Raw genomic sequence first — 14,607 nt, forward strand, 5'->3', positions numbered from 1 at the left:
GGCCTTATCTGTGTGGAGTTTGTATGTTCTCCCTATGTTTGCATGGATTTCCTCCCCCACTCCCAAAACATACTGGTAGGTTAATTGGCTGCTGTCAAATTTGACCCTAGTCTGTCTGTGTGTGTATGTTAGGGAATTTAGACTGTAAGCTCCAATGGGGCAGGGACTGATGTGAATGCGTTCTCTGTACAGCGCCGCGGAATTTTTGGCGCTATATAAATAAATGGTGATGATGATGATTCATGTCGCCATCCTTCTCACCTTCTGCAGCATGCAAACACAGACAAACGCAATAACAACTGCACTGGGTTCTATGTATATTATATACACAAATATTTCACCATTATGTCATTCCACTTGTTGCCTTTACTTATGTTTAAATACATTTTTTTTTTTTTACATATATGTTTTCTTTATCAATACAGTAAACTGTTATTCTGAGTTATTGTTAATAGTCTGAATTAGGCTGGATACACACTATAAAAATTTCTCCCGATGCGATATCCTTAACGATTTTACCAACAATTTTAAAAAAACAAAGCCCCAGTCAGCATACCGATTCATGTGTACACACTAAACACATTTTACACATTTTACCTTCAGATCTGTGCTCTTCATCTGTCATAACCATCAGCTGAAAATATTGTGACTCTGCACACTCCATAGAGATCTATAGACACTGCCGGTTGTGAGTGCGTACACACTGCAGAATTTGAACAACATCGTTCCATCATTAAACAAGATTTTTAATCCGGTTTACAAATCAAATGAAACGATACGATGAGCTTTGGAAAAAAATTAGTTTATCGTTGCAGCGTACGCACTAATGCGATGTTGGCTGAACGGTCGTTAATCGTTTGATTGGTCCGATAGAAGACTGAAAACACTGCTGTGTGCACCCAGGTTTACTCTTTGAATCCATGTGTGGTAACACTAAGGGCCTCAGTCATTAATAAGAGCAAAGCAAAAAAATTGAGTAAATGGTCTCTGGGAAAAATCATGTTACAATGCAAGGGGTGCAAATTAATTTATTACTTTGCACATAAGGAAAATACTGGCTGTTTTTTCATGTAGCACACAAATACATGATTGCTTTATTTTACACTGACATTTAAAGTTGATCTAGGACATGCCTTACCCCAACTATAAATCTGTTCCCGCATTTTAAATTTATCTCCCCCTCCAATGCAACATGGTTTTGCCCAGGTGCAAAGTTACTCCTTTTTTTATGCTTTACCCTCCTTAATGACTCAGGCCCTAAGTTTATAGGTACCACAGGTTGAGAAATCCTGATTTAGATGAAAAGATATACTAAGATAACTACAGCTGTCATTGTAACCTAAAAAGCAGCAAGAGGTGTCTTTTTATGGGGTAAATGCCATTTTCTGTTTAAAGAAATAAGGGTGCTGCTGAAGATATCCCCTCTCCCTGGAAAATAGGTCTTGTGTTTTGTTTTGTCTGCATCATAGGTGTGCACGGAAGTATGAGTCAGAAACCCCAATCTGTTTTTGGGGTCCCCTGATGTGACAGGCAATTAATTCTACTGCCCTTGGGGGTCCCTGCTAAAATACAGTAATAAGTATATAGGGTACATAACTTGTGTTAAGGATACTGCACAGAACCCGTGTTTTAGTTTCCCTTCTCTAAATTTATACATGTCCATTTTACTCACTGCCACTAAACCTCTGCCCCTGACTCAGTCTATCCACCCTGAATAAACACCCTGTCTCTCTCTCCCTTTTTCTTCTTGTGTCTTTCGCTCTCCATCTCCCTCCTCCCAGCTCTCAGTCTCTGTTTATCCATCTACCCCCACCCTCCTGTCTTCCTTGTACAAAGTTCCTGGCTTTGTGTCAGGTGAGCTGACGTCAGTCCTTATCTCTGAACGCACACAAGTACATCTCCTCCCCCCCTTTGTAGCAGTTCAGTGTACTGCACGGTGTATATACACATATATACAGACACTCAGTGGTATCATATCAGAGCATGATAAATACTGCATGTAATCAGCACATTCAGAACTACAAAATATAAGTCGTTTGTACATCAGAAACTACACTATTAAGAGTAATAGTCCCATCTAAACTCTGTGACCGAACCGGGACCTCTGCCTGCCCCCGCACACCTTTAATGGATAACTAAGATGACAGAGTTAAAGATAAGGGGCCTGATTCATTAAGGATCTTAACTTGAGAATCTTCTTATTTCAGTCTCCTGGACAAAACCATGTTTCAATGCAAGGGGTGCAAATTACTATTCTGTTTTGCACATAAGTTAAATACTGACTGTTTTTTCATGTAGCACACAAATACTTGATAGCTTATTTGTACACTGAAATTTAAAGTTGATATTTGTGTGCTACATGAAAAAACAGTCAGTATTTAACTTATGTGCAAAACAGAATAGTAATTTGCACCCCTTGCATTGTAACATGGTTTTGTCCAGGAGACTGAAATAAGAAGTTTCTCAAGTTAAGATCCTTAATGAATCAGCCCAAGGTTAGGCTTCTGACTGAGGCAGGCCAAAATGTCTGGACCTTCAGTGCGTAACAATAGGCAAAATAGTGTAGCCCCCTTCTACTACATAAGTGCCATTTTACAGCAGGGCACCTACCTTACGCTTGGGGTCGCTTTGGCTAGCTCGGATGTTCACATCCCCGGGCTCTGTGGGTTAATATGTGGAAAGGGATTTTGGACATGTAAGTTTGAAAACCAAGTTGACATAGGACAACGTAAGTGTCACAATACTACTCACATTACAGATAGTGTAATTGTGGGCACCAGATCATCCCCAGATAAAACCCACTCTTTTACTGACATCTTCCAGCACAAGCTCATTAGTTGCAATAAAATTCAGCAGTGATCAATGATGTTTTACAAGTGCTGGCCCTCCACGCCTTGGGGAATGATCACTATCACTCTTCTCCTCTGCACTATCCCTTGTAGCAGCTCTCCTGAGGATTGCCCAGTATCGGGGTATTTACTCATCACTTCACAGTCTCTAGTCCCTTCCTCTCTCTGGACATGAGCACTTTACACCTTGTTATCTGTTCATGAGCTTGAGTGCTCCGTCATCACAACTCTACCAGTTGACTAGGTGGATGGGCTTGAACTCAGATACTGTTCACACTCCAACCAGATAACAGGAACTCTGTTAAGGGCAGGTGGTTCAATTGCTCCATTCCGGTCTTGGTCTTTCCATTTCTAGCTCTATCAGCTAGATAAGGCATTCCCGATCCTCAGTGGATGTTCGCAAACCTCTTTACTCTGTCTACCCTCGAGAACACCTCTCTCACACCAGTCCACCAGCTAACTCTCTCCCAGGAATGAATGGGGCCATTTAAATCCTCCAATCCTTCCACTGACTAAGTAACCCCTCCCTTGGGGCAGATCTAGCAGTCAGTTAATTATCTGGCACAACCCTAGACTGTTTTGGGGCAGCACGGTGGTTCAGTGGTTAGCAATTCTGCCTCACAGCACTGGGGTCATGAGTTCCATTCCCGATTATGGCCTTATCTGTGTGGAGTTTGTATGTTCTCCCCGTGTTTGCGTGGGTTTCCTCTGGGTGCTCCGGTTTCCTCCCACACTCCAAAAACATACTGGTAGGTTAATTGGCTGCTAACTAATTGACCCTAGTCTATCTGTCTGTGTGTTGTTAGGGAATTTAGACTGTAAGCCCCAATGGGGCAGGGACTGATGTGAGTGAGCTCTCTGTACAGAGCTGCGGAATTAGTGGCGCTGTTTAAATAAATGGTGACGATGATGATGATGATGATGATGATGATGATGATTAGCGTTACATCAGCATAGGTATGGAAACCGCTTGAGGTGTTAACAGTTTAAATTGGGCTTTAAATGTTTAACTTTTGCTTATTTTGACCAGACGTGCTACCCAGAAGTGCTGCCCATGGTCCACAGGCGTTGGTTATGGCAAAAAAGTGTACAACACACAACAGGTTTTGGAGCATACCACAAATTGTAAAGCGCTACAGAATTTGCTGGCGCTATATAAATAAATGATGATGATGATGATGATGAAGCACTGGGAACAGGAAAATAGCTTGACAGCTAAGTTTGGGACAGAAGTCAATGAGAGTCGAGCTGCATCTAAGCCTATTCATGTCGCGATCCTTCTCACCTTCTGCAGCAATGCAAACACGGACAAACGCAATAGCAACTGCACTGGGTTCTATGTATATTATATACACAAATATTTCACCATTATGTCATTCCACTTGTTGCCTTTACTTATGTTTAAATAAATGTGGCTTCCACCTCTTACTACCAGAACGGTGTTGTATATTTTATTGCACAGTAAATGCAAACATTGGAGAGACAGATTTTTCCTCTCCAGGGAATAGTTTCCTGGAACTATCTGTATTATTTATAGAGGGTCAGATGACAACACAGAAAAAGATGAAAATACACAATGTCACAATGACTACTGGACTAAAGGGCAGAGGGACCGCGGCCAAGATAGCAGGTCGCTGTGATTCAAGTGGAAAATATAGCAAGAGTCAAAGGACATGAATTTTCCAATTTAGTTTTCACTGTAAGATTTTTGACACAATAAACAAAATTAAGGGTCAAGCAATCTTTCGGAAATAACATATTCCACTTACGTTAACTGAAAAATGGATTTCTAAGGAACTGCCATCAAAATAACCATCAGGCAGTAACAACTATGTAAAAAAAAAAAAGAAGTAGACTTGGATAAAATTAGTGGGGGCAGATTTTTCTACATCTGGGAAAATCTAGGAACAAAAAAATGAAACATGTCAACCATAGCTATTAGAGGTGTTACTGAAATAAGTACTAAATAAAATGTGCATTTGAACGGTAGTCAATGTGCCCTGTATTTTAAGGCGATTTTATATTAAATACTTATTTACACTGGGTGATACTTACTGAGGCATTACATAAGCAGGTCTGAGGGTCCGCCTGAGAGGTTGGCTTGTTGGGAAGGTACCACAGGCACTATGTTTGTGTGAACTTATGAGATCTGTTATTTAAATAAACTGTGATTTTTTTTCCCATTGTTGCTAAATAACATATCTTTTATAGACTAGGGGCTAGATTTACTAAGCTGCGGGTTTCAAAAAGTGGGGATGTTACCTATAGCAACCAATCAGATTCTAGCTTTCATTTATTTAGTACCTTCTACAAAATGATAGCTAGAATCTGATTGGTTGCTATAGGCAACATCCCCACTTTTTCAAACCCGCAGCTTAGTAAATCTAGCCCTAGGTGTAAGATGCTTCCAGTGGCTAGCTATCAAGCACCTGGCTGTATTAAGGATTTGCACAGCCAATTTCTCAACGTATTTATCCAACCCCACTATGGGTAGGCCCCGGATAAAAGCCCAAGGGTTTTTGACAATAGGTACTTTAGGTATGTTGTTCAGAAGATCAGTGATGTTGTCCCAGAATGCAGATATTTTAGGGCAGGACCACCATATAAGAGCAATCAGCCTGTCTCCTCAACAGCCTCTCCAACACTGTCAGGAAGCAGAATCATAGATCCTAGGTAACCTAGTGAGGAGCAGACACCATCTGAACATTTTGTTATGAGCTCTCAAAGATTCCAAAACCCGTTCTCTTATTATGAACCAGGAATCATCCTTGGTGGCCTGCCCAGGTCTGTCTCCCAATTAAACTCACGTTTTTCGGGGTAGCTGACTACTGTGTCTTTAGCAATAAATTGCAGAGAACTGAAAAGCGAGTTACGGAACACTGAAATTCAAGTAAAGACAAGGGTCTGGTAATATGTGTTCTTAAGAGAGAATGAACAAAGTGCCTCATTTCTTGATATTCAAAAGGTCTCACCACCCGGAAATCAAATTTATGTTGTAGCAGATCTAAAGTAAGACATACACCTTTCTCAGTTACCAATCTGATGCCCTTATTAAACCCTCCGTGGGTAATTTGACAATGACTCAGGAAACTCATGTCGTGAGTTGTCCAATGTGAAACTCTGGGTTGTTCAATATGGGGGTGAGAGGTGAAGGGAGAGTGGAGATTTTTAGATGAAGTCTACAATAATTCCAGGTCTGACAAGAAAAGGTTGTAACTAGGTGTAAAAAGGGCCAATGCAGGTTTTTTTTGTTAGGTATGCCGATGATCGAAGTTAGGCTTCCACCTTCCAAGTTTTACCACCGCTGATGTTTGAGTGACAAAACATGAATGTGTAAGAATTCTGTCTGATAAGCGTGGGTCCCCTACTCACACATAACCAGGGGGTGATTTACTAAGGGCGTGACATTTCCTTCAGCTTGCGTTCACATTCCAACAGCCAATTGCCTTAGGATAAAGTTAGATTCACCAGGGTGGGGGATACTTACACCTTTAGTAAATCACACCCTTACCTATCACTTTCTAGTTATCACATTTTTAGGTAAGCTGTCACAGCTCATACCCACAGGTTTAACCCATAAACACCCATATTGTGGTCTGTTCTCAAGTAAGTCTTTTGTTTGGGTGGAGGGTCACCTAGTATCATCATCATCATCACCATTTATTTATATAGCGCCACTATTTCCGCAGCGTTGTACAGAGAACTCACTCACATCAGTCCCTGCCCCATTGGAGCTTACAGTCTAAATTCCTCATCATACACACACACACACAGACTAGGGTCAATTTGATAGCAGCCAATTAACCTACCAGTATGTTTTTGCAGTGTGGGAGGAAACAAGAGCACCCGGAGGAAACTTGCACAAACATTGAGAACATACAAACTTCACACAGATAAGGCCATGGCCGGGAATTTAACTCATGACCCCAGTGATGTGAGGCAGAAGTGCTAACCACTTAGCCACCATGCTGCCCAAATGCATTGGGACCAAAGCACCTGTAAGACCTCAAAACATTGCAAATTTTAACATTTTGTGCAGAACCGACCCGTTGGCCGGATCTGCTGGTTGCAGTGCTGCCAGCCATGTGTATGTGGGAAGAGACAGATGCTGGTTACTGTAGGAGGCAGCCTGACCTGGTACTAGCAGTGCGCTATAGCATCCTGTCTGACATCACAGTGCCCTGCAGACGAGTCTTCCCTATTTCCTTCTATGCCCCTGACCCACTATCTAGTACGGCTGTCTAAGCCTGAGGCTCAGTGAGACTGCTGTTTAATAACACTGAGTCACTGTCAGATGAAAATAAATAAATCTGTGAAACTATGAATATGTGTCATGCCACTATATGCCTATTACACATGCGATTGCATTATATAACTAGGCAGCAAGAGAGTGTAATAATGATCCCAGGTTTTATAGACTTACCCCTGGATTTGTCAGCAGATTTATCAAAACGGTCACTAGAGTTAGGGTTACATTCTCTAGCTTCCCCTTAAACAGGAAACGGTGACAGCCGATGACAGCCTTGCTATCGCCAGCAGTAAGCCTTGCCGCCAACAAGATATATCGATTTTCAGATATCGTTGCATGGGGAAGCCAATTAACAAGGACTGCGGATGTACTTCTTCTGGCACCTGTTTAAAGCATTGTTCCATATTTAGAATTTTTTAAATACATTTCATTTTAAAATTAGTGGAACGGAAAGATCACATCCGGACGTTTAGTCCCACTGCGCATGTAAGCCCATTAGTCCGCTCACGTATCATCATCATCATTTATTTATATAGCGCCACTAATTTCGCAGCGCTGTACAGAGAACTCACTCACATCAGTCCCTGACCCATTGTAGCTTACAGTCTAAATTCCTTAACACACACACACACACACACACAGAGACAAACAGAGAGACTAGGATGAATTTTAATAGCAGCCAATTAACCTACTAGTATGTTTTTGGGGTGTGGGAGGAAACCGGAGCACCCGGAGGAAACCCACGCAAACACGGGGAGAACATACAAACTACTCACAGATAAGGCCATGGTCGGGAATGGAACTCGTAACCCCAGTGCTGTGAGGCAGAAGTGCTAACCACTTAGTCACCGTGCTGCCCCATGTATGCGCATATCTACAGAGACTGGCCTGGCAAAGTGGTAAGTTAACCCTTAGCCCTCCAGCCCAGGATCGCTGGCACAGCTGTGTATCAGTCGGTCTGCCCCGGTGATATTTTGTTCTTTTAACGTTAACTTTATCATTGAGTTTTAAAAACAGATCCCTAGTTTTTGCTCCGTATGTCCGTAAGAGCTGACATTACCTCCAACCTGACCATACGCACAGTCCCACTTCTGTTGTTTTGTATGTAGATTATAGTTCTAACAATCTATGTACTATACTCTTATGTTAACAATTATTTGTGTGCTGACCTGGTCCCTATTTGCTATGATAGCTGTTTTTGCATAACATTATGTATTCTAAGTCTCCATGACAACACATCATATTATTAACAACAACTGTACTATTGGAAAGTTTTTATTAGCAGAAAGTATAGAGATGAAAGGGTGGGTGACGCCGAGGGGTTCCGAGAACTCACTTGTTTTCAACGAGCTCTTCAAGCAGAAGAATGTGGAGGATGTCTAATGTTGCATAGTAGTAAATTCCATAATTTAGTTAAAAAAAAGAAAAACCTGTAGGCTTCAGTGAGGTGTGGTTATAAGAAGGTCGGAGAGGCACACATTACATTTTGTTTATAGAAATACAGCCACTCAGGGACATGTCTTGATAAACAATAGAATTTCTCAATGGTGAGTTTAATACAATGGACTTATTTGTAGAATAAATAAATCCAATTTTGCTCTTGTTTGTCTGCTTTGGCTCAATGAGCAAATCTACGTGTGTAACTACCACACATATAAATCTGCTCTTGGTTTCTGGATTTCCCCTTGCACTTGGATTATATGAACATTTTGTGCACTCCAAGGGGATAAATGCTACGTCTAAGCATTACCTATCTGTACCACTTCAAAACTACGTGTATACCCCTAATTTCTCTACCCTTCCGGGAATTGCGGATATTTGGCTTTATTCTAGCATGGAAAAGAAAGGGATATGCAATATGAATACAGCCTGAAAAGCCCCCAGCATCTAATAAAGGGAGGCAAGGCATAATTTTGCCTTGGTAGCTATGCCGACGACTACCCCAATGCACCGATCCTCTTGTGTGCCGATGCAGAGAACACCGTGACGTCCCCCTCTGCTGTTCCATTACTGCGCTGCGCCTACATGCTGTATATCACCCGGCTGCTTTATATCAAAGAAAATCTAATTGTACCATTAAATTAGGAAAAATCACAAAAGGAAATTCAACACAAAATATATACATACTCATGGAAATGCATTGTAATGATTGAAACCAGATAAGTGGGGTCCCAGAATCTGTTTGTATGGTCCCCTGATTTCCAGACACATAACGCCTGATTCATGTTTGGACATAAGTCAGTTCGCATGCCGTATTTTGTGTGAAACAGCTCTGCACATGCTGAGGAACGGGCCTTATACCAAAGAACGCAAATGCATGCAAATCATATCCGAACGCACATTACACTTACTACTGGCTGTGACTTGAAGTGCGGAACGGGGGAGTTGGGGGGGGGGGGGGGGGCAGACGGATGCAGGCAATTGACAGTAAGGGTGTACTCTGCAGATGTGGCTGATTCAAGTCCTAGGTTTCTCTTAAGTACACTTAGTTTTAACTGTAACATTTGCAGCTACAGAGCAAGTGTAAGTGCCGACTGGCTGACTGGCATGGCATGGTCTTTGTCTGGAACAGTATATGTATGCTTGCCACTAAATACCATCATCATCACCATTTATTTATAGAGCGCCACTGATTCCGCAGCGCTGTACAGAGAACGCATTCACATCAGTCCCTGCCCCATTGGAGCTTACAGTATAAATTCCCTAATATAGACACACACACAGACAGAGAGAAAGAGAAACTAGGGTCAATTTTGATAGCAGCCAATTAACCTACCAGTATGTTTTTGGAGTGTGGGAGGAAACCGGAGCACCCGGAGGAAACCCACGCAAACACGGGGAGAAAATACAAACTCCACACAGATAAGGCCATACCACAAAACATGTGTATGCAAGCAAGATAGACCATAAACACACATTGTATGTACAGTACACAGTAAGAACATCTTCATTTATGTATTCATGGTAAAATATACATACATATATATATATATATATATATATATATATATATATATATATATATATATATATATATATATGTATGAACCAGCCGTGTTTGTATTAATGATTTGACTGTTTGGAGTTGTTCATTTTTTTTGTAATATATAATATTTTGTATGCTTTCTTATGGGACTTTGTATTGCACATATGCATGTGCTTATATATTGGGAACTAACCCTTCTTTCGGAGTCCCAGGACAATGGGTGCTGACATTTGGGGTGCCAGCTAAGAACGGGTTATGCCTTACTGATTTAGGCATCAGATAACAGAGTCAAATAACTGTAGAATGTTCAGTTTAAAGGTTTTCCTTTCTTGGATGTTTTTGAAATGTTCTTTATAAACCGTGGTTTCCAGATCTCACATGTGCAAGCAGTGATCTCAGTTCCTCTGTAACACAGGTTTTACTTATCATATTACACAGTGCTTGGTCTTATCTATGTCATGTTACAAATTGGTCTGTACATACTGTTCCCCTTGTGTTCTCTGCTGTACATTTAACAACGTCAGTCACAGTATACTTTACCTTTGTACTTCATATAGGGAGAAGTGTACAGAGGAGCGGTGAAGATTTTTCTATGGGTTGTGTTGAATGCGGTGGTAAAATACTGTAATAAAAAATCTTCTGTAAAGTAAGATATCCCAAGTTCCATATATCCACCCCCCCCCCTCCCCCCAATTATTTTCTTTAATGTATAGAGCAGTTTTCCCCTTCCCTGTGAAAAGCTCACTAAAAATAACTTGAAATTGCAAACATGCTGTGTTATCTTAAAACAACAATCACAACCCTTTTTCCTGGGTTTGTTTCTTCAGGTTGCTATTAATGATTTAGAATTCTGTAGGGTTTGCACAGTGTGATGTAACTACCATGGCAACCACAGTCACATGGCACATGATGTAGTGAGCAGAGAGGCTTTGTAACGCCCCTATAAGCTCAATCTGCACTGCACATGCTAAATTCTCCCCTCCTTCTGCCCTCTCTGCCATCACATGATACCCTGAGAGCTGTGAGTCACTGGCAGCAATACTTGTCTGCCCTCCACAGAGATTTTGAAAAGGAAGTAATGATTTTTAGGAGGACAGCTAAGTAAAATGAGATACATGCTGAAAAGGTACTTTACTTGCTATTCATGGGGAAACATAAAGGCTATATGGGAATGCTTCTTTAGTTTCTTCTGCTTTATTGGCTTCATTTTTGACAGCTCATCCCCCTTTCAGCCCTCACTGCAAAGGCTAAACATTGTTCTAAGATCCATTCTTCACCTACAAAGACACTTGTGTACACATTCATTCTATTTTAGGCTCAACTAATGTACCACAAAAGGAATGCATAGAACATCAATATACGTACAGTCAATAAAGAGTACCTTACATTTGCAGCAAGAGGTCAAATCATTTAAGACTTACCTAAACAAATACATGTAGAATAATGCGGAAGGAAAAACTGTTGAATCTTGCTCAATAAAGACTGTGCCTGTTTAGCACTTAGAAATGTTTGAATTACAATTCACCCTCCTATGCAAACGAGAAGTGCTCTTACACTATGTGTACTAGGCTCATGTCCTCTATAAGGATCAGTGATCCCTAATATTCAGGGCTCCCGTGTCCTCAGAATGTATCACAGGCACCAGTGTGTACCAATCCTAAAGGACAACTAACCTACAGTATGGCTTCAGCTTTGTCCATGGACTGAAGTTGGACATTCACCCTATGTCCAGTTTTACCATGTTATTTGTGAGGCACATTTGGTTTATTTGTGTAACCTAATTATTTCATTATCAGGTGCGTTTAATGAGTTAAAACCCCCCGCCCCCCTTTCTAAAGCAACATAATACCCTCCATATAGAAAAATGTTTTACTAGTATAATATCTGTCCTCATTCCCAACAACTGGGTCTCCTCTGCTTACCAACCCTGTTATATATCTGGAGACTTATCTCCAGCATTCTACCAGTTTTCCCAGTTTCAATGTTATCAGGTCTATTTACTATTATGCATTCATAACCAAGACTTTCTATCAGCGAAGATCTATGATCGCCATCATTTATCTAGACAATATCAGCTGTCCAACTATTCTGGCTGGCATCGGGAGGAGTACTCTTAGCGATTCCACAGCCGGTCTTGGGTGCATCATACACGCGCGACCTGGCTATACTTAAATAATAAGCCATTTTTTATCTGTCAATATCCCCTGCTATACACTATCCTCATTTGGCGATAGCAGGAGAACTGTGGCGGTTATTGTACCCTATGTCATACTTGCCTACTCTCCCGGAATTTTCGGGAGGCTCACAAAGTTCTGGACTCCCGCAGTAGGCATCCTCCTGGACTGTGATGGAGGCAGAGCTTAACTACACGATTTTATGTCATTAAGCTCCACCCCCTGCCATAATTTTTGGCATTTCCTAGCAGAGGACCAGGGCTATGGTGACGCATGGTGTGACCTTTCCTCCGGAGGAAAAGTTGGCATTGTTGAAAGAAATCCCTAAGCTTTGTATGAGGATGGCCATGGTATCTCTTCGCCAGCAGCATTGGCGCGGTTGTAACCCTTGATGTATGGGGAGAAGCCCTGACACGGTGAGAACATTTTTGCCAGAGATAGGGCTTTTCTCTAAATAGTAATTAAACCCATGTCATGTGACTAGAGCTAATTAGTAGGGATCTTATACTAGTCCAAAAATTTTTTTTCTAAAGGGTGGGGGAGCAAACCTAACCTCATCATTGACATTTATTTATATAGCGCCAGCAAATTCTGCAGCGCTTCACAACTGAGAACAAATACAGTAATAAAACAATACTGGGTAACACAGCCGAGAGGTAAGAAGGCCCTGCTCACAAGCTTACAATCTATATTTAGCGAGAGTTGCCCTTTTAAATGTCAGTGCTGTGTGGAACTACAGTGACTTTCTGAACATGACATGTTCCATGAAATAAGATTTCTTTCTTTCCACAAATGTTACCTGTATTGCATCAGCTATATTTAAAATCCAAAAAATCAGCATTGTTTTTACAGCCAACAAAAGTGAAGTAGAAATCTGAAGTTTTTGCAGAAAAACAACCTGACGTAATATTGGTTCAAAGTCCAAAAACAGACATTGGTCATGTGACCGCTGCAGAGAACAAACTCTATGACGCCTTACCAACCCCCCTCCCTCCGCACACACACACACCCAGTGATTGCAACAGGAAGAGACACGTAGTGAGCAAAACCTCAAACACATACACACACCCAGGAGACAAAATACAAACACACAGCTAGGAGACATATTACAGCTTGTGTACAAACACACTTGGAAAATAAAAGTAGGAAACGTGACACCATGTAGAGATAGATATCAACCAATCTGGACACATGTTGCATGGCTGAAGAGCAATCAGTTGACATGTATACTGTATGTCTGTTGCTACAACTGTGCAGGCTGTGTGTACTGTCACCTAAATGCATTGCAGCCACGCAGCATGTGTATTTCATGCATGTCTGGATTTATATAGCTGGTGTAGTAACCCAACACAGGAGACAACAACACATGTATACAATCACAATCAATCTGCATAGGCAAAACACACAAAGTTTTTAAAATGCACCAGGTGCCCGTTGCCCCCCATTATATTGTCCTGCCCCCCTTCCTAGTTCTTACCTTTTGTGGAACGGTAACTTCGCTTGTTGAGAGTGTGGCGCTGAGCTGTGACATCATAGCCCAAACGCTGGACTCCCAGCTAATTACCAACATGAAGGAGCAAAAAATGAATGACTGTTCCCCCTCCATATTAGCGGCCCAGTGAGGTGGCGCCACTGTGAAAATAAAGGCATTAAATAAGTGACATTTTATCGCTGTGTATTGGTTTGTGTAGCATAATGACATAGTTGACATAATGAGCTGTAAAGAGAAGATGTGTTACAAAGTAGAAGACTAAAGGCATGCCCAGATTTAAGAGGTGTTCCATGGACTTACAAGATATATAATAATATAGTGGGATATTGTCTGGGAACTAGAGGAGCATAATATAAAATAAGAGCACAATTATGTAAAGTGAAAACAATTAGCATAATTTACGAATAGCACTTGATGAGCACTTTAAAAATCCCTCCCCCTCCCTCTCCTCTGTCACCCCCTCCTTTCCCTCTGTGTCCCACTCCTTCTCCCCCTCCATCTTCTGTCTCCCCCTCCCCTCTACCACCCCCTCCCTCTCTTCTGTCTCCCCCTCTCTTTCCCCTTTTCTCCCCCTCCCTCCCTCTCTTCTGTCACCCCCTCTTTTCTCCTTGTTTCCCCCTCCTTTCTCCTTGTTTCCCCCTCCTTCTCCTGTCACCCCCTCATTTCTCCTTGTCTGCCCCTCCCTCTCCTCTGTCACCCCCTCATTTCTACTTGTCTGCCCCTCCCTCTCCTGTCACCCCCTCCTTTCTCCTTGTTTCCCCCTCCCTCTCCTCTGTCAACCCCTCCTTTCTCCTTGTCTCCCCCTCCGTCTCCTCTGTCACCCTCCTTTCTCCTTGTTTCCCCCTCCCTCTTCTCTG

General features: G+C 41.8%; 1 long non-coding RNA gene across 1 annotated transcript in view; it reads right to left on the minus strand.

Annotated features, from left to right (window-relative positions):
* LOC142102142 (uncharacterized) overlaps nucleotides 1–14,133 on the minus strand; it is a 65,766-nt gene extending 51,633 nt beyond the window's left edge. Inside the window, exons 1-2 of the long non-coding RNA XR_012679217.1 lie at nucleotides 13,736–14,133; nucleotides 10,625–10,706 (exon numbers count right to left, since the gene is read on the minus strand). This is a non-coding gene — a long non-coding RNA (uncharacterized LOC142102142). The remainder of the gene's footprint in view (nucleotides 1–10,624; nucleotides 10,707–13,735) is intronic.
* Nucleotides 14,134–14,607: the final 474 nt, after the last annotated feature.

Source organism: Mixophyes fleayi, chromosome 9 (genome assembly GCF_038048845.1).
Source record: "Mixophyes fleayi isolate aMixFle1 chromosome 9, aMixFle1.hap1, whole genome shotgun sequence".
Lineage (NCBI taxonomy): Eukaryota > Metazoa > Chordata > Amphibia > Anura > Limnodynastidae > Mixophyes > Mixophyes fleayi.